This window comes from Hypanus sabinus, chromosome 13 (genome assembly GCF_030144855.1).
Source record: "Hypanus sabinus isolate sHypSab1 chromosome 13, sHypSab1.hap1, whole genome shotgun sequence".
In the NCBI taxonomy this organism is placed as follows: domain Eukaryota; kingdom Metazoa; phylum Chordata; class Chondrichthyes; order Myliobatiformes; family Dasyatidae; genus Hypanus; species Hypanus sabinus.
The window spans coordinates 2,051,987-2,072,583 of NC_082718.1; the positions used below are offsets into that span (position 1 = coordinate 2,051,987).

Here is a 20,597-nt window from a genome sequence, read left to right on the forward strand (position 1 = left end):
AAGTATCCTCCAGTCCACTACTACTTCACAGGTGCATAACAATGAAAACAGAATTTTCCAATATTTCCATACGTCCAACTATAGTCCTCTGTTTTGTTTTATATATATCTTATTGTTACTTACAATAACTTCTCAGGGCTTGCAAGATACTGCTGCCGCAAAACAAGTTTCACGCCACGCATTGGTGATAATAAACCTGATTCTGCTGATCATATGGTCTGAGAGGAACACTTTCTGAAAATCTAGTCATCGGGGATCTTTGCCTTCTCCATGATCTTCCATATCTTACAGAAGGAGCATACCATTCTGCCAGCCTCCCTTTCTATTCCTCCAACCCCTACTGGGTTTAAAAGAAAAGGAATGACCTACCTTGCCACTAGTGAGCACTCTCACCAAACTCTTTCTCATCCCAGGTTTTGCCCTTAGACCTCTTCTTTGACCTAACCAGCCTTCCTCAAAATCAGGGGTCAGCAACCTTTACCACTGAAAGAGCCACTTGGACCCGTTTCCCACAGAAAAGAAAACACTGGGAGCCGCAAAACCCGTTTGACATTTAAAATGAAATAACACTGCATACAACGTTTTGTTTTGCCTTTATGGTATGTATGAACAAACTATAATGTGTTGCATTTATGAAATTGATGAACTCCTGCAGAGAAAACGAAATTACATTTCTGCATGCCACAAAAACATTTTGAATTCCGAAAAAAAATCGTTGGGTTGAAGGTTACTTTGAAGTAAAATACTCAACGTCTATTTGAGTCCTTCTTGTATTTATGAAAAACGCCAAACTTAAATTTACAGCCAGCAGCAAACCAAAAATAACGTCAGCCAGCTGTCAACCTGAAAAATAAAAGGACTATTTCACTGAACAATGAAAACATATGAATATACGTAAAATAATAGGCAATTAAAATATTTATCATACTTGGTCAGGTTGACTCACACCTGACAATGCAGTCGTATTCAGTAGGGATGGATCGATGCTTAGGGGAGTGACCGGGAAGGATAATGTGTTTTTTTCCTCTCTGAACTCACAGAAGCGTTTCCCAAACGATGTTTGCATTGCGATGATTGCAGAATGTAAATACTCCGAATTTATCATGTCGTGACCTTGTTTGAACTATCTCAAATTGGGGAAGTGAGACAATGTGCCTTTCTGTAAATCTCTGGCAAGCAACGTCAGCTTGCGCTCGAATGCCAAAACATCCTCCAACATGTGCAGGGCTGTACGTCCTTACCCCTGAAGAGCTGTGTTCAGCGTGTTCAGGTGCGCTGTCATGTCTACCATGAAGTGTAGCTTTTCCAGCCACTCTGGCTGTTCCAGCTCAGGAAAGGTGAGCCCTTTGCTGCCCAGGAAAGTTTTCACTTCTTCCAGACACGCGACAAAGCGTTTCAGCACCTCCCCTCTGGACAGCCAGCGATAAAAACACGTTGTAGCGGTGTGCTACACGCAGTCAGTAAACTGCAGTCAAAGATAGTTTTATTCGAACTAAACAGCCTTGCTTTTAAGCCTCCCTCATCCCGCCACCCATGGGCGCGGATGCTGCAAAAGACACGTACTCACAAACCCCCGTAGGCTATCTCCCTTAGCCTGAACGCTGGCTAATTGTGAGCCGGTTCGGATGTGTCAGGAAATGGGTCGCCCGCCACAACGTCTTATTTAGATTGTACCATAATCTTCAAATTTAGAATTACATTTCAAAAACTAACAAACTAACATAAAATACATTTTAATTAAATACTGACCAATTATTTCCCAAAGCAACAGGGAGCCGCAGCACAGACGTAAAAGAGCCACATGTGGCTCCAGAGCCGCGGGTTGCCGACCCCCGCTCAAAATAGTAGTTTAAAATTGAAGCTGTCCCTTTTTCATGACACTCGATGATGCAACCTGGCTAATGCAGCTGTAAAAAAGAAGAAATTTCCTTTCACTTTGCATGCCTCGGCTGCCAATAAAAATATCTCTTCTAATCTTACCATATTCTTGGGAAAGTAACATTAAATCGGGAAGAGAAATTATCTGGAACATCATGTTAACATAATCACTGAAAGCTTACTGCTGTGATAGAGCTAAGTTCACACTAACACTGCATGCAAATTGGGATGCACTGCATTGTGTTCCATCCTTACAAACCACCATTTTTACCTCTTCAGCACAGTCAAACAAAGCAGAGTTCTTTTAAGTTAACAGAAACAAGAAAGAGTTGAAGCCAATTCAAATATACAACCTATCATTGGTATGCATCTGTAATGACAGCTTTCCGAGTTTATTTGCCCTCTCTACATGTGGTAGAAGCAAGTAACTGGAAAATGAGCAGCTGTCATGCCAGAACGTTGCTCTTTCCAGTAGATGACTCAGAAGATGGCCTTGCCAGTAGACTGCAAGCAACAATTGCACCAAATCCTGAGTATCAGCATTCTGACCGTGTTAACTGTAGAGAGTGCTTGTGATGACAGAGCAGTGCAGTCATCCCAGTGGAGAACAGCAAATTCCTTTTGCACAGAACCACTCGAGCTCTCTTTAAACAAGACCTCCTTTAGGCCAATCGCAAACATGAGGAAATCTGCAGTTGCTGGAAATTCAAGCAGCAAACACAAAATGCTGTAAGAACTCAGCAGGCCAGGCAGCATCTATGGAAGAGAGACTCTTTTCCATAGATGCTGTATTTTCCGTAGAGGTTGCTACACCTGCTGAGGTCCTCCTGCATTTTGTGTGTGATCCTTTCGGCCAGTTCATAGGACATATCAACCATCAGCTGCTGCACCATGATAGCCACTGTCTATGACTATGGGCATCAAATAGAGTTTTGATAGACTCAGTTTCACTGATGTAAGTGTGCTTTTGTCAACTTCCACCTGTTTTGAAACCTGCACCATCACATTCTGAACTTGGGTGTGCCATTACCTGCTGGCTGAAGGGCCCACTCTGATAAATATGGCCTCCTGTTTCTGCTGCAGGCCCAAAGAGAGGCTGGGGAAGGACTCCACTATGCTTTTTGGCAGCACTTGCAGATTTTCTAGCAGGTTGGCTGATATGCTATGCATTTAAAATCTACATATATTCTTGCACATAAAGCATTTTACAAAACTGGGCATCTGCAGAACCAAGCCAATGCAATTTTCAATCACATTTAATGCTTGATATAGTTTCCAGCCTGAGGAGATTTAAACTCATTTAAAATAAGCTGATTCGATTAGATAGTGAAAAGGATTAAGGAAGTGGAACATTTACAGTATGTACAGGGCATCTCTATTACTTGCTGCGAAAACGAGAGGAATATCTGCTAGATTTATCAATAGGAAATCAACCTATTATTTTGAAAAGGGATCAATAGCACTAAAAATAACTCAAAATGGAGAATAAAGCTGGCTGATAATGAAATAATGGGATGTGAAAATGTAAAAGGACTGAAGTGAATGATAAAAATTGAATTAATGATGAACATAAAAAGAAAAATAAGCGTATTTACAGACATTTAAATAACAGAAGGAAAATAAAGATGCATGCAATAAACTAAGTGATAAGCAAAATTACATGTATTGCATAATTTGTCTCAAATGTTACTAGAAATGAGATTCTGCTAAAAAAGTGTGGAGGTTGGGTTAAGATTAAAATACACTCTCTCAAGAGTAATAACTCTGCGCATCTACCTGTATGATGTACAAATTGACATAGAGGTGACGAGTTCAGAGTTGAATAACGAACTCAGAGAGTGGTTTGCATTTCAGGACTGTAGAATAATGAGAAGGAATGAAATGATCCAGGTATCAGATTCCACTTAAATTAGAGTCCTGATCCTAGTGGAATAGATAACTGGGCTGCAAGTATTTTTTAATTAAAGAAAAATAATAGCAAGAGGAAGGTTCAGGTTAAATGAAAGCTATAAAGAGGGAAATCAAGGGAATAGTTCAAAATAGCAATTTGAGAAATTATAAGCAATATATAGCAGATAGGTCAAATAAAGATAATAATAGAAAGAGAAAAAAAGACTTGCATTTTGAAAGAATCCCAAAGCACTTTAAAGCTGATAACATACTTTTCAAGGGAATTTGGAAAGCACAGTGAATGGACAGAACATGGAAATGAAATATAATGTCAAAATATTCAATGTCATCCACATTGTTGTGTAAAACAGAAGAATATTAAATGGTGATATATTGGAAAGCATTACGTAGAAACAGAAAACCTGCAGCACAATACAGGCCCTTTGGCCCACAATGCTGTGCCAAACATGTCCTTACTGGTTACCCATGGATCTCTATTTTTCTAAGCACCATGTATCTACCTAGGAGTTTCCTAAAAGACCCTATCATTTCCGCCTCCACCGCTGTCGCCCGCAGCCCATTCCACACACTCACCACTCTCTATGTAAAAGAAACTTGCCCCTGTCATCTCCTCTATACCTACTTCCAAACACCTTAAAACTGTGCCCTCTGGTGTTAAACATTTCAGCTCTGGGAAAAAGCCTCTGACTATCCACACGATCAATGCCTCTCATCATCTTATACACCCCTAACAGGTCAGCACTCATCCTCCGCCGCTCCAACGAGAAAAGGCCAAGTTCTCTCAACCTGTTCTCATGAGGCATACTCCCCAATCCAGGCAACATCCTCGTAAATCTCCTCTGCACCCTTTCTATAGTTTCCACACCCTTCCTGTAGTGAGGTGACCAGAACTAAGCACAATACTCCAAGTGGGGCCTGAAACACCTGCTCATTAAAGCTGTCTCCTTTTAAACTCTTCGCGCCAGTCTGACTCGCTGACATCCACGCGCTTGGGCAGTCATTGTTGTTCAAAAGGATCTAGATGCTCTTGTAGTCATTGAGAACCAGTAAGCAGCACAGCATGTAGTTAAAAAGGTAAATGATATGTTGGTCTTCATTGTGAAAGGATTGAGTGTGAAAATAAAAATAACTTGCTGTGGTATGTGTAAGGTTTTGGTCTAATTGCAAAATAATAAGTTTTTCCTTCTTTATATCTGCTCAGCTAGGAAATAGGGATGGCAAGCAAGATAGTAGAATGCTCCTGTAGTGGGATGTGGGAAGACAGGGAGACCTCCAGGAATGCGAGGACTGCATCCAACTGCAGCTTCTAACAATCCACATTCGGGAGCTGGAGCTGGAACTGCATGAACTCCGAATCATTTGGGAGGCTGAAGGGGGCAATCGAGATGTAGGTACACCCAAGGTGCAGGATATAGGGAACTGGGTGACAGTCTGGAAGGCAAAAGGAGTTCAGAAGCCAGTGAAGAGAAGCCCTGTGGCTACCCATTTCAACAACTGGTATATCACTTTAGATACTATCAGGGGGATGACCTAACAGAGGAAAATCACAGTGACTGGGTCTCTGGCACTGAGTCAGCCTCTGTGACTACATAGGGAAGGTGGCAGAAGAGGCACACTGTGGTGATAAGGGATTCGTTAGTTCGGGGAATGGACAAAAGGTTCTGTGAGTGAAAAAGAGATTCCCAGAAGATACGTTGCCTCCTGGGTGCAGGATCTGGCATATGTCAGACTGAGCCCTCAGCAATTTTAAGTGAGAGCGTGAACCGCCAGAAGAGAGGCAGGATTTATGATCATTTGGAGAGGTGTAATATGATTAGGAATAGTCAGCATGGCTTTGTCAAAGGCAGGTCGTACCTTATGAGCTTGATTGAATTTTTTGAGGATGTGTCTGAGCACATTGATGAAGTAAGAGCAGTAGGTGTAGTGTATATGGATTTCAGCAAGGCATTTGATAAGGTACCTCATGCAAAGCTTATTGAGAAAGTCAGGAGGCATGGGATCCAAGGGGACATTGCTTTGTGGATCCAGAACTGGCTTGCCCACTGAAGGCAAAGAGTGATTGTAGACGGGTCATATTCTGCATGGAGGTTGTTCACCAGTAGGGTGCCTCAGGGATCTGTTCTGGGACTCTTACTCTTTGTGATTTTTATAAGTGAGCTGGATGAGGAAGTGGAGGGATGGGTTAGTAAGTTTGCTGATGACACAAAGGTTGGAAGTGTTGTGGATAGTGTAGAGGGCTGTCAGAGGTTACAGCAGGACATTGATAAGATGCAAAACTGGGCTAAGAAGTGGCAGATGGAGTTCAACCCAGATAAGTCTGAAGTGGTTCATTTGGGTAGGTCAAATATGATGACAGAATATAGTATTAATGGTAAGATTCTTGGCAGTGTGGAGGATCAGAGGGATCTTGGGGTCCGAGTCCATGGGACACTCAAAGCAGCTGCACAGGTTGACTCTGTGGTTAAGAAGGCATACGGTGTATTGGCCTTCATTAATCATGGGATTGAATTTAGGAGCCGAGAGGTAATGTTGCAGCTATATAGGACCCTGGTCAAACCCCACTTGGAGTACTGTGCTCAGTTCTGATCACCTCACTACAGGAAGAATGTGGAAGCCATAGAAAGGGTGCAGAGGAGATTAACAAGGATGTTGCCTGGATTGGGGAGTATGGCTTATAGGAATAGGTTGAGTGAACTTGGCCTTTTCTCCTTGGACTGACGGAGGATAAGAGGTGACCTGATAGAGGTGTATAAGATGATGAGAGGCATTGATCGTGTGGATAATCAGAGGCTTTTTCCCAGGGCTGAAATGGTTGCCACAAGAGGACACAGGTTTAAGTTGCTTGGAAGTAGGTACAGAGGGGATGTCAGGGGTAATTTTTTTACTCAAAAGTGTGGCGAATGCATGGAATGGGCTGCCAGCAATGGTGGTGGAGGTGGATACGATAAGTTCTTTTAAGCGACTTTTAGATAGGTACATGGAGCTTAGAAAAATAGAGGGCTATGTTTTCTATGTTTCTATGTTTCTAAGACATGGGAGGGACGATTGGCAAGGTTCTGCATTGGGAGTTCAGGGAGTTTGGTGCTAAGTTAAAGGGCAGGACCTCCAGGGTTGTGATCTCGGGATTGCTACCTGTGCCACATGCTAGTTAGGCCAGAACTAGGAAGATTATACAGTTTAATGTGTGACTAAGGAGTTGGTGGAGGAGGAAGGACATAAGATTTTTGGATGATTTTTGGTCTCTCTTCCAGGGAAGGTAGGACCTATACATAAGGGACTGTTTGCACCCGAACCGAAGGGGGACTAATATCCTAACAGGAGAATTTATAACGCTGCATGGTGGGGTTTAAACTAGAGTTGCAGGGGATGGGAACCAGAGTTTTAGAACAGTTAGTGGAGAGGTTGAGGGGGCAAATGTTGGTAAGACCTCAAACTAAGTCAGGAATCAAAAGGTTGAGCATGGTGTGACCATAAGATATAGGTGTGTAAGTAGGCCATTCGGCCCATCAAGTCTGCTCCGCCATTCAGTTATGGGCTGATCCAATTCTTCCAGTCATCTCCGCTCCCCTGCCTTCTCCCCATACCCTTTGATGCTCTGGCTAATCAAGAAAATGGGAAGAATTTGGAGTCGATTATTAAGGATGAAGTCTTAGTGTACATGTAGGCAGTAATCAATCAACATGATTTTCCTCAAGGGAAACTCATAGCTGACAAATCTGTTCCAATTCTTTGAAAAAGTAACAAGCAGGATAGACAATGGAGAATCAGTTGATGTTGTGCACTTGGATTTTCAGGTCTTTGACAAGGTGTCACACATGAGGTGGCTTAACAAGCTACAAGCCTATGGTATTACAGGAAAGATTCTAGCATAGATAAAGCAGTGGCAAATTGGCAGGAAGCAATGAGTGGAAATAAAAGCAGGCTTTTCTGACTGACTGCCAGTGACTAGTGGTGTTCCATTGGTGTCTGTGTTGGGACCGATGCTTTTTACATTGTATGTCAATGATTTGGATGAGGGAATTGATGGCTTTGTTGCAAAGTTTGCAGATAATATGAAGATAGTGGAGGCAGTTTTGAGGAAGTAGAGAGGTTACAGAAGGACTAAGACAGATTAAGAGAATGAGCAATAAAATGGCAGATGGAACACAGTGTTGGGAACTGTATGTTTATGCACTTTGGTAGAAGAACTAAAAAGTTTGACTAGTTGCTAAATGGAGAGAAAATACAAAAAATGGAGACACAAATGGACTTGGGAGTCCTTGTCAGGATTCCCTGAAGGTTAATTGACAGGTTAAGTCTGTGGTGAGGAAGACAAGTGCAATGTTAGCATTCATTTCAGGAGGACTAGAATGTAAAAGCAAGGATGTAATGTTGAAATTTAGAAAATACTGGTGAGGTCTCACTTGGAATATTATAAACAGAGTTGAGCCTCTTATCTTAGAAGGGGCTGAAACTGGAGAGGGTTCAAAGGAGATTCTCAAAAATGATTCCAGGATTGAATGGCTTGTCATATGAAGAGTGTTTGATGGCTCTGGGCCGATATTCTCTAGAATTTGGAAGAATGGGGGGTGATCTCATTAACACTTATCGCATGATGAAAGACCTTGATAGAGTGGATGTGGAGAGGATGTTTCCTCTGGTGGGAGAGTCTAAGACCAGAGGGCACAGCCTCAGAATAGAGGGACGTCCTTTTAGAATGGAGAGGAATTTCTTTAGCCCGAGAGTGGTGAATCTGTGGAACTCTTTGCCACAGACAGCTCCAGAGACCAAGTCTTTATATATATTTAAATCAGTTTGATTGATTCCTGATTGATCAGGGCATGAAGGGATACAGGGAGAAATCAGGAGATTAGGGCTAAGAGGAGAATTAGATTAGCCATGATTAAATAGCCGAGCTGACTCGATGGGCCAAATGGCCTAATTCTGCTCCTATATCTTCTGGTCTTTTGGTCTTATCATTATGCACTCTGACATGTGGCTGTGGGTAATGATGGTCTACGTGACCACGATTGTTCTTGGCAAACTTTTCTACAGATGGGGTTTGCCATTGCCTTCTGCTGGGCAGTCTCTTTACAAGATGGATGACCCCAGCCATTATCAGTACTCTTCAGAGATTATCTGCCTGGCATCAATGACTGTGATATGCAGCAGCTGCTCATACAACCTGCTCCCATGGCCTCACATCACCCTAATCAGGGGACTAAGCAGTTGCTACACCTTGCCCAAGGTGACCTGCTGGCTAAAGGAGGGAAGAGCACCTTACACCTTTGGTAGAGACTTATGTCTACCTCACAACCCATTTGGGGATAGTGCATGGGCGACTGCAGAATATCCTAGAAGGGGAGGATGAACAGCCAGAGATGATCATGGTACATATTGGTGTAAACACTCTACTGGGTGTTTTTATAGATACCACCCCCCCCCCCCCCCCACACAGTAACAGAGACATCGAGGAGCAGATAAAGAGGCAGATTCCGGAACAGTGCAATAATAGTAGGGTTGTTGTGATGAGTGATTTTTATTTTCCTAATATTAAATGGCATCTCCTTAAAGCAAGGTGTTTAGATGGGCTGGAGTTTGTTAGGTGTGTTCAGAAAGGTTTCCTGATGTGCTGTACTTCATCTGATATTGGGAAATGAACCTGATCAGGTGTCTGATTTCTTGGCGGAGGAGCATTTTGGAGGTAGTGATCACTACTCTCTCTCCTTTACTGTAGTGCTGGAGAGGGATAGGAGCAGGCAATTTGCGAAAACATTTAATTGGGATGGGGGAAACTTGATGCTATTAGGCAGAAACTTGGGAACATAAATTGGGAGCAGATGTTCTTATGAAATACATGCCAGGGAGCATTTGCCTGGCCTCTGCATTGGTATGTTCCATTGAGGCAGGGAAAGGATGGTAGGGTAAAAGAGCCATAGTGTATAAAGGATGGAGAAAATCAAGTTAAGAAGAAAAGAAAAGCTTACGAAAGACTCAAGAAACTAGGTACTGTTAGAGCTCTAGGAAATTACATGATTGCTAGGAAGGAGAGCTAGAAGCGGCCATGAGAAGGCCTTGGTGAGCAGGATTAAGGAAAACCCCAAGGCATCCTACAAGTATGTGAAGAGCAAGAGGATGTGCCGGGTGAGAGTAGAATCAGTCAGGTACGATAGTGGAAACCCGTCCATGGAGTTGGAGGAGGTAGCGGAGCTTTTAATAAATACTTTGCTTCAGTATTCACCAGGGAAAAAGACCCTGGCAATTGTGGGGATGACTTACAGTGGACGGAAGCGCTTGAACATACAGACGTTAAGAAAGAGGGTGTGCTGGAACTTTTGAAAAGCGTGAATTTAGATAAGTCACTGAGTCCAGATATACCCCAGTATACCCCAGGCTACTGTGGGAGGCATGGGAGGAGATTGCTGAGCCTCTGGCGATGATCTTTGCATCATGAATAAGGATGGGAGAAGTACCAGAGGATTGGAGGGTTGCAAATGTTGTTCCCTTGTTCAAGAAAGGGAGTAGAGATAGCCCAGGAAATTATAGACCAATGACTCTTACTTCAGTGGTTGGCAAGTTGTTGGAGAAGATCCTGAGAGGCGGGATTTATGAACATTTGGAGAGACCTAATCTGATTAGGGGTAATCAGCATGGCTTTGTCAGGGGCAGACCGTGCCTTATGAGCCTGATTGAATTCTTTGAGGGTTTAACAAAACACTGATGAAGTTGAGCAGTGGATGTGGTGTGTATGGATTTCTGCAAGGCTTTTGATAAGGTTCCCCAAGTAAGGCTCATTCAGAAAGTAAGGAGGCATGGGATCCAAGAGACCTTGCTTTGTTAGCTTGCCCACAGAAGGCAAAGGGTGGTTGTAGATGGTTGGAGGTCAGTGACCAATTCTGCAGGGATCTGTTCTGGGACCCCTCCTCTTTGTGATTTTTATAAATGACCTGGATGAAGGAGTAGAAGGGTGGGTTAGTAAGTTTGCTGATGACACAAAGGTTGGGGGTGTTGTAGGTCATCTGGAGAGTTGTCAAAAGATACAGTGGGACATCAATAGGATGCAGAACTGGGCTGAGAAGTGTAAGATGGAATTCAGCCCAGATAAGTGTGAAGTGTTTCATTTTGTTAAGTCAAATTTGAAGACAGAATATAGTATTAATGGTAAGACTCTTGGTAGTCCGTCTCCATAGATTGATAGTATTGTTAAGAAGGTGTATGGTGTGTTGGGCTTTATTAACCATGGGATTGAGTTCAAAAGCCATGAGGTAATGTTACAGCTATATAAGACTTTTGTTAGACCCCGCTTGAGGTACTGTGTTTAGTTCACCACATCTCACTGCAGGAAGGATGTGGATACTACAGAAAGAGTGAAGAAATGTACAAGGATGTTGCCTGGATTGGGGAGAATGATTTATGAGACTAAGTTGAGTGAATTTGGCCTTTTCTCCTTGGAGTGATGGAAGATGAGAGGTGACCTGATAGAGGTGAATAAGATTTTGAGAGATATTGATCATGTGGATAGTCAGAGACTTTTTTCCAGGGCTGAAATGGCTAGCACAAGGGGACATAGTTTTAAGGTGCTCAGAAGTTGGTATGGGTTAGTGGTGGGTGAGTGGAATGCACTGCCAGCGACGGTGGTAGAGACAGATAGGGTCTTTTAAGAGACTTAGATAGGTACGTGGAGCTTAGAAAAATAGACAGCTATGTGGTAGGGAAACAGTAGGTAGTTTCTGGAGTAGTTTACATTATCGGCACAACATTGTGGTCTGAAGGGCCTGTAATGTGCTGTAGATTACGATGTTCTATGTTCGATGGTCTATAAAGTGCAGAACAATTGGACTAATTCCCAACAGTTGTTGGGAAAATTCATCATTAAGAACATTGTAAGGTTAAAATATCATATGATCAGGCAATATCATATATTTCATGAATGGGAAATCATGCTTGACAACACTGGCAAGAATTTTTAAGAATGTTGCTGGCAGGGTAAATATGTGAAGACCAATTGATATAGCATACGTTTTAAAGGCATTTGAAAATGTACCGGATAGAAAATATACAGGCTAAGGTCAGGACTTCTACTTGTCAGACAGATATAATGAGATAGATAATGTGTTGTTTGACAAATCATAGGAATAAAAAAAGATTACATTTAGATAAGCCAACAGTGGACAATGGAATTAATTCCAGGATCTCAATTTTATGCAGTATACATTCGATGTATACATTAGATAGGTCAGAATTTAGCAATGGGTTTAATTCTGGGATCTCAGTTTAATGCAGTATACATTTGATGTATACGTTAGATAGGCCAACAGTTAACAATGGGATCTCAGTTTTATGCAGTATATATTCGATGAAAAGATGGATTGTAATTTGTTTAATGATGCAAGCTGGACAGAAATTTAATCTACGAGGTAGTGGCAAAAAATTATGCAAAGGAACCACAACATGTTGAGAGAGAAAGTAGGAATTAAAAGGAGTACGATTTGGGAAAATATAGGTTTTTAGACTTGGTAGTTTAAAAAAAGAAAAAGGAGTTTTCAACAGTGAGAAACTAGTAGGACATGTGAGTTTAGCAAGCATTAAGTCTGCTGTTCAGACCCATTCTCTAAGTAATCCTTTATCAGCCTTGGCAGTAGTATAGATTCTTTAGATGATGAGGTGAATGCCCCTTTAAATTCATTCATGTAAGTTTCATTACCATTAACTGAGTGATTTCCTTGGCAATTTCAGAGCAAAATTAAGAATGTTTCTATGGGCCTTTCCCTGAAGGACCTTGTGAACCAGATGATGTTTAATGCCAATCTGATAGTTTTATGCCCATAATTACATCACTATTCAGATTAAACTTATTTTAGACATGTTTAATATAACTGATTTTTTTGTTTCAGGTTTATATTTATCTACTAAATTGAAATTCTCACACTGTCATGGTGAGATTTGAACTGATATCTCTATCATAACTCCAATTGCAAATTATTGTTTATTAATACAACAATAACCTGAGATGAGACACTGAGAATCACGTTCCTATGCAGGCTTACCTGTGATATAGAGAGAGGGGGTTGTGTTACTGCAAGTTACATCATCAGTGTGTGTGACAAGAAAAGCAAGTTGAAAAAAGATGTTTCTGTGGATTTATTTACTTTTTTCACTTAAATTCTGCTAGATATTTTATTCCATATCTCAAAATGCTGGGGTTATTTGAGAATTCTGGAAGTGTGAACTTCCATAACCGAGGAGTCACCTGTACTTACTGAAATTTAGCAGATTAAGAGAACCTAAGACTCTCCCCAGTTCTTTCACAAATCTTTAGAATTCTGTTTGTCAGAGCGTTATGGACATTTGATCATAAGAAGTATTTAAAGTGAAATTTGAAATATCATGGAAGTAATGGCTACATAGAACTGGCAAAGAGAAGAAGGTAAGGCCTAGTGCAGATTAGCAATGATCATATTGAACAGTGAGGCACGTTTGAAAAGTCAGGTGGCCTACTTCTACTCCAACTATTTTCTTGTTTTCTTGTGTATTCCGAAAGAAATTTATTGGAAAAGTGCCCATATTCTACATTACAATTTAGAATACCGATAAGAGAGTGAAGTTTTTAACAGGAGCTCAATCATTTAGAATTCAGGACTGAATATTCCTGCCCCAGAGAGTTATGAATACTCAACACCAATGTTCCTTCTAATTTTTAGTAGTCAGTGTGCGCAAAAATCTTACGTTGTTCAAATTTTTTTCCCGTGACAAAAGTATGTGCACACTGAATGCACACATGGCACAGTTTATGTAGGTTTACTAAATATTTGACATAAAACTGCACAGAATTACAACAAAATAACCTACATATTTAAGTCACTCAGTTATTTTTTCTCTCTCCTGTCTTTGGCATTTACCCATTCTTTGTAAACTCTACCTAGACTAATAGAACTTCGATCTGATTGATAGCTTTTGATTCTCATTCACATATCCAAATGACATTCACCTAAACGGTTTCACAGCTTGTTTTTCAGCTGATTCATCAGGCCAAAACCTCGCTCACAGTCCGCACTACATGCAGGAAATGTTCCCCCAATGTCCATTAATTGTGCAAGGTTGCAAAACTGTTCATTTTGAAGTACAAATGCCACCATTTGAGCAAAGTTTGAAATCAGTTTGGATTTTATTTTTTTTGCAAGGAAATTTTGAAATCATTAAACTGTCTAAATGTTACAATATCTTCAGCTAGAAAATCATGATATCTTAGACATAAAGCATTAACTTGTTCATCACCAAATGTCAGCTAACAACACACTGTTGATAAGAACTTTGATGTCCTCTGGGTTTGATCATTTCGCTCTTGCTTATCTGCACTCAACCGTAGCATGTGTATCACTTCTGTAACGGGTAATGACAGATTCTGTTGCCTGACCGTCCAAATGCGATTTACTTGCCAAATGACACTTCAAAAAGTCAAGTTTCCAAACATCATCCCACTTCTTTCCACTAACAAATTCTCCAACAACTTTTGCATCACGACAATGCAAACAGGTAACTCCAGTTTCTAAATCATATATAAATATTTCTTGTAACTGAACGTTCCTGACCTCATGAGCTTTCCATATAACCATATAACAATTACAACAAGGAAACAGGTCATCTCAGCCTTTCTAGTCCGTGCTGAACACTTACTCTCACCTAGTCCCACTGACCTGCACTCAGCCCATAACCCCCATTCCTTTCCTGTCCATATACCTACCCAATTTTTTTTTAAATGACAATATTGAACCTGCCTCTACCACTTCTACTGGAAGCTCGTTCCACACAACTACCACTCTCTAAGTAAAGAAGTTCCTCCTCGTGTTACCCTTAAACTTTTGCCCCTTAACTCTCAACTCATGTCCTCTTGTTTGAATATCCCCTACTGTCAATGGAAAAAGCCTATCCACTTCAAATCTATCTATCCCCTTCATAATTTTAAATACCTCTATCAAGTCCCCCCTCAACCTTCTACGCTCCAAAGAATAAAGACCTAACTTGTTCAACCTTTCTCTGTAACCTAGGTGCTGAAACCCAGGTAACATTCTAGTAAATATCCTCTGTACCCTCTCTATTTTGTTCAGATCTTTTCTATAATTCAGTGACCAGAACTGTACATGATACTCCAAATTTGGCCTCACCAATGCCTTGTACAATTTTAACATTACATCCCAATTCCTACACTCTGATTTATAAAGGCCAGCATACCAAAAGCTTCCTTCACCACCCTATCCACATGAGATTCCACCTTCAGGGAACTGTGCACCATTACTCCTAGATCACTCTGTTCTACTGCATTCCTCAATGTCCTACCATTTACCATGTATGTCCTATTTTGATTAGTCCTACCAAAATGTAGCATCTCACACTTACCAGCATTAAACTCCATCTGCCACCTTTCAGCCCACTCTTCTAACTGGCCTAAATCCCTCTGCAAGCTTTGAAAACCTACTTCACTATCCACAACACCACCTATCTTAATGTCATCTGCATACTTACTAATCCAATTTACCTCCGATCATCCAGATCATAAATGTATATGACAAACAACATTGGATCCAGTACAGATTCCTGAGGCACACCACTAGTCACCAGCCTCCTACCTGACAAACAGCTATCCACCACTACTCTCTGGCATCTCCCATACAGCCACTGTTGGATCCATTTTACTACTTCAATATTAATACCTAACGATTGAACCTTCCTAGTTAACCTTCCATGCGGAACCTTGTCAAAGGCCTTACTGAAGTCCATATAGACAACATCCAGTGCTTTACCCTCGTCAACCTTCCTGGTAACCTCTTCAAAAAGTTCAATAAGGTTTGTCAAACATGACCTTCCACGCACAAATCCATGTTGACTGTCCCTAATCAGACCCTGTCTGTCCAGACAATTATATATACCATCTCTAAGAATACTTTCCATCAATTTACAGGCCGGTAATTGCTAGGTTTACTCTTAGAACCCTTTTTAAACAATGGAACCACATGAGCAATACGCCAATCCTCCGGCACCATCCCCATTTCTAATGACATTTGAAATATTTCTGTCAGAGCCCCTGCTATTCCTAGTCTAAGTTCCCTCAAGGTCCTAGGGAATATCCTGTCAGGACTCAGAAACTTATCCACTTTTATATTCTTTAAAAGCGCCAGTACTTCCTCTTCTTTAATCATCATAGTTTCCATAACTACCCTACTTGTTTCCCTTACCTTACACAATTCAATATCCTTCTCCTTAGTGAATACTGAAGAAAAGAAATTGTTCAAAATCTCCCCCATCTCTTTTGGCTGACCACTCTGAACTAGCTGTCCACTCTGATTTTCAAAGGGACCAATTTTATCCCTCACTATCCTATTGCTATTAATATAACTGTAGAAACCCTTAGGATTTATTTTCACCTCACTTGCCAAAACAACCTCATCTTCTTTTAGCTTTTCTAATTTCTTTCTTAAGATTCTTTTTACATTCTTTATATTCCTCGGGTACCTCATTTACTCCATACTGCCTATATTTATTGTAGATCTCTCTCTTTTTCTAAACCAAGTTTCCAATATCCCTTGAAAACCATGGCTCTCTCAAACTTTTAACCTATAAACTATCCTGCACACATTTTACTAACTCCAAACCATCCATCCCTTTTACAGAATGGGCTTCCCAATCTACGTGCGGAAAATTAAAACCTCCCACAATCACAACCTTGTGCTTACTACAAATATCTGCTATCTCCTTACAAATTTGCTTCTCCACTTCTCACTCCCCATTAGGTGGTCTATAATACACCCCTATAAGTGTTACTACAACTTTCCCATTCCTCAACTCCACCCAAATAGCCTGTAATATTGTAATATATAACACTGTAATATTTTTTCTGACAAGCAATGCAACACTTCTCCCTCTTGCCCCTCCGATTCTATCACACCTGAAGCAGCAAAATCCAGGAATATTTAGTTGCCAATCACACCCCTCCTGCAACCATGTTCACTAATAGCTACAGCATCGTATTTCCAGGTATCAAGCTCTAAGCTCATCCACCTTTCTTACAATGCGTCTAGCATTAAAATAGATGCATTTAAGATATTCTCCACCTCTTACTCTCTGTTTATCCCTAATGGTGCAAACAACTTTATTATCTTTTTCTTCCTTCTCTCCTACATCTTCAGTCTGAGCGCTCCCCTTCTCTGTCACCTGCCTATCCTCCCTCACACGCTGTCTGCTATCTTTCTCTATTTGTGAACTAACCTCCTCTCTCCTAGTCTCTTCAATTTGATTCCCACCCCCCAACCATTCTAGTTTAAAGTTTCCCCAGTAGCTTTTGCAAATCTCCCCACCAGGATATTGGTTCCCCTAGGATTCAAGTGCAACCTGTCCTTTTTGTACAGGTCACACCTGCCCCAAAAGAGGTCCCAATGAAACTTTAATCCCTGCCCCCTGCTCCAATCCCTCAGCCCCGCATTTATCCTGCACCTCATTCCATTCCTACTCTCACTGTCACGTGGCACAGGCAGTAATCCCGAGATTACTACCTTTTTGGTACTTCTTCGCAACTCCCTTCCTAACTCACAATATTCTCCTTTCAGGACCACTTCCCTTTTCCTACCTATGTCATTGGTACCTATATGTACCATGACCTCTGGCTCCTCACCCTCCCTCTTCAGGATATCTTTGACGTAATCAGAAACATCCCAGACCCTGGCGCCAGAGAGGCAAACTACCATCCGGGTCTCCTGATCGCGTCCACAGAATCACCTATCTGACCCCCTAACTATCGAGTCCCCTATTACTACTGCCTTCCTCGTCCTTTCCCGACCCTTCTGAGCCACAGGGCCGGATTCTGTGCTGGAGGCATGGCCGCTGTTGCTTCCCCCAGGTAGGCTGTCCCCCCCAACATTACTCAAACGGGAGTACTTATTGTCAAGGGGTACAGCCGCTGGGGTATTCTCTAAAACCTGACTCTTCCCCCTTCCCTCTCATAACTGTGACCCACTTGTCTGCCTCCCGTGGCCCCAGTGTGACCACCTGCCTGTAACTCCTCTCTATCACTTCCTCACTCTCCCTGACCAGGCGAAGGTCATCGAGCTGCAGCTCCAGTTCTCTAACACGGTCCCTTAGGAGCTACAGCTCAGCACACCTGGTGCAGATATGGACATCTGGGAGGCTAGGCGACTCCAGGACCTCCCACATCTGACACCAAGAACAACAAGCTTGCCCTCACACTAATAATTCCCCCTTTCCTCAAATAACAGGAAAAATTGAAAACTAAACCTACCTTGCCTCGCCTGTTTCTGCCTAAGCCCGTTGAGCCAAAGCCCCTAAGCCTTCACTCCGCTGCCCACAAAACGATGCTTTTGGTGTAGCCATTTCTACTATTTTGTTAAGCCATTCAACTTAAAACAAATCTGCAGTTCTTTTGCGCTTCATGCCCTTTGCTTCTTTTGAATTCGACATAGTGTATCAATTTTTTTTCAAAAAAAACTTAGTAAGCTATCTACAGGATTTGAAACAGATCTTTGTAAACTTTACGATATGAACACAGTCCGCCAAAGATGGCTGCCACCGTGATGCAGCTGTACAAACCGGAACAGGAAAGGTGAGGTGATGTAAGTTAGTGACTTGCATTGTGGTATTTGAAAAACCAACTAACTAGTTAACAGAAATATCTAGCTAGAAGATTATTTTCAATAAGAATTATTATTAATTACTACATTATTTTAGATAACTAACCTTTTGTGCACACATTAATTTCCTTTGTGCGCTGGTTGAAAATGTGTGTGCTCGCGCACACGCACACAGCTTAGAGGGAACATATTCAAGGATTTTGGTATCAAGGGCATTAAGTGAAGCTGAAAAATAAATATGAGTTAGTGGATTATTGACATTCATTTAATATTGTCACATATACCAAGATACACTGAGTAGCTTGTCTTGCATACTATTTCTACAGATCGAATCACACAGTGAATTGAGCTAGAACAAGGTAAAGCAATGACGAAGCAGACTAAAGTGTAACAGCTACAGAAAAAGTGCAGTGCAGGTAAACAATAAAGTGTAAGGTCGCAGTGAGGTAGAGATCTATTCAAGAGTTGAATTGCAGCAGAATAGAAGTTTTTCCTAAGCCTGGTGGTATGTGATTTCAGGCTTTTGCATCTTCTGCCAGATTGGAGAGGGAAGAGGAAAGAATGCCTGGGGTGGCAAACGTCTTCGATTATGCTGGCTGCTTTATGGAGGCAGTGAGAAGTACGGAAGTAGAAAGGAAGTTGATTCATGTGATGTGCTGACCTATATCCATAACTTTCTGCAGTTTTGTGTGGTCATGGGCAGAGCAATTGCCATACGAAGCCATTACGCATCCCGATAGATTAGCGATTATTCATTGAATGACGATTCAGATCCTCTCTTATTGGAAGATAACATGCCACTTACTCTCTTAAAAATCACATACTCTACCAGCAAGTTTGCCATTAGAAATCTGTGTACATCAAACCTAAGTCCCATTGAACATCAACACTAAAACCTCTCACAATTTAACTAATTGTCCTAGGTTATATGTACCTCAGTGGATAACCTCACATTATTCAACATTATATTCCATCATGTTCTCATCCATCCTGTTCTTTCTGCTTAAAGTGTTTTTAAGCCTAGTTTACTATTATTAGAAAACTTATAAAGGTGGTATTCAGTCTTGCCAGCCAAGTATGAATTATGAAAAGCTGGACACCAAGTATTGAACCTGGTCGTGCCTCCCTGTCACAGCCACGAACCTGAGAAAGATCCTGTTAATCTACTCCTTTCTTTCTCTTTGGTACCAGTCTCAAACCATGACAATATACAGTATTAACACAGTCCATGAAATTTATCCTGATCAAATGCCTTCTAAAAGTGTAAATGCAGAACCATCATTGGCTTCTCTTTATCTCTTCTACCAGTCATTTCCTCAAAGAACTCAAGCAGATTAGTCAAACAGAGATTAATTCACTTGGCTAAATCCAATTATTCTATTTAAAGTATTCATTTTTTCCATCCTTCATTATAAATTCCTGAATTTTACTCAACCAGTGAGGTTATGCTCATTGGATAGTAATCCCTTATTTTCTCTTTCTTCCTTTCTAAAAGTGCAGGGTTACATTTGCTACCTTCTAATCTACCAGAGCAATTCCAGAATCTATAGAACTTGGGAGATAATAGCCAAAGTATCAAATATCTCTGAAGCTCTTTCCTTCGAAACTTTAGAATATAGATCATTGCATACTTGGAATGTATCAGTTTTTCCATTCACCAAGTTATTTAGTAGTACTTTTTATACTAAAAACCTTTGGGTCTTCCTTCTTGCCAGACACTGATCTCTAATGAAACTGGCAAGACTTATGTGTCTTTGTCCATGAAAATGCAAAGTTCATATTAATTCTTCTGCTATTTCCTTATTCACCTTCATTAATTTTCTTGTAAGTTACCCTCTCGTATCTCACAAGGGGAAAGATACTTTGAGAGTTAATCACTAAGGAATATTAATAAGTTTTACAAAAATGTGGATTGATGTGAATCCAAAATTAAATCATCATAGATGGCGTTATATTTTGTAACTTCAATGCTTTAAACTATTTCAAAGGAAGACTCGTGAATCCAAAAATGCAGGTCTAACTTTGGGTTTACTTTAAGTGAGGCATCCACTTATCACATGGTAATGTGATGATGTAGGTAATTCACTATATATCTATCTTTCCTCTTGTGAGATACGAGTGGGGATATATGTATATGTAACTCTCGCTTTGGTTAGGGGATAAAGGGGATATCCCCCTAATCCCCCTAATATA

The 20,597-nt window shown here is 41.1% G+C and overlaps 1 protein-coding gene and 1 long non-coding RNA gene across 10 annotated transcripts in view; one reads left to right on the plus strand and one right to left on the minus strand.

The window, feature by feature from the left end:
• Window positions 1–20,597, plus strand: part of shank3a (SH3 and multiple ankyrin repeat domains 3a) — a 1,267,872-nt gene that overhangs the window by 981,719 nt on the left and 265,556 nt on the right. The gene's annotated exons all lie outside the window — the stretch shown is intronic.
• On the minus strand, window positions 802–18,628 carry LOC132403574 (uncharacterized). Its single transcript, XR_009515298.1, has 3 exons — window positions 18,511–18,628; window positions 1,750–1,907; window positions 802–843 (listed from the first exon to the last, which is right to left on the minus strand). It is a non-coding gene; the product is annotated as an uncharacterized LOC132403574 (long non-coding RNA).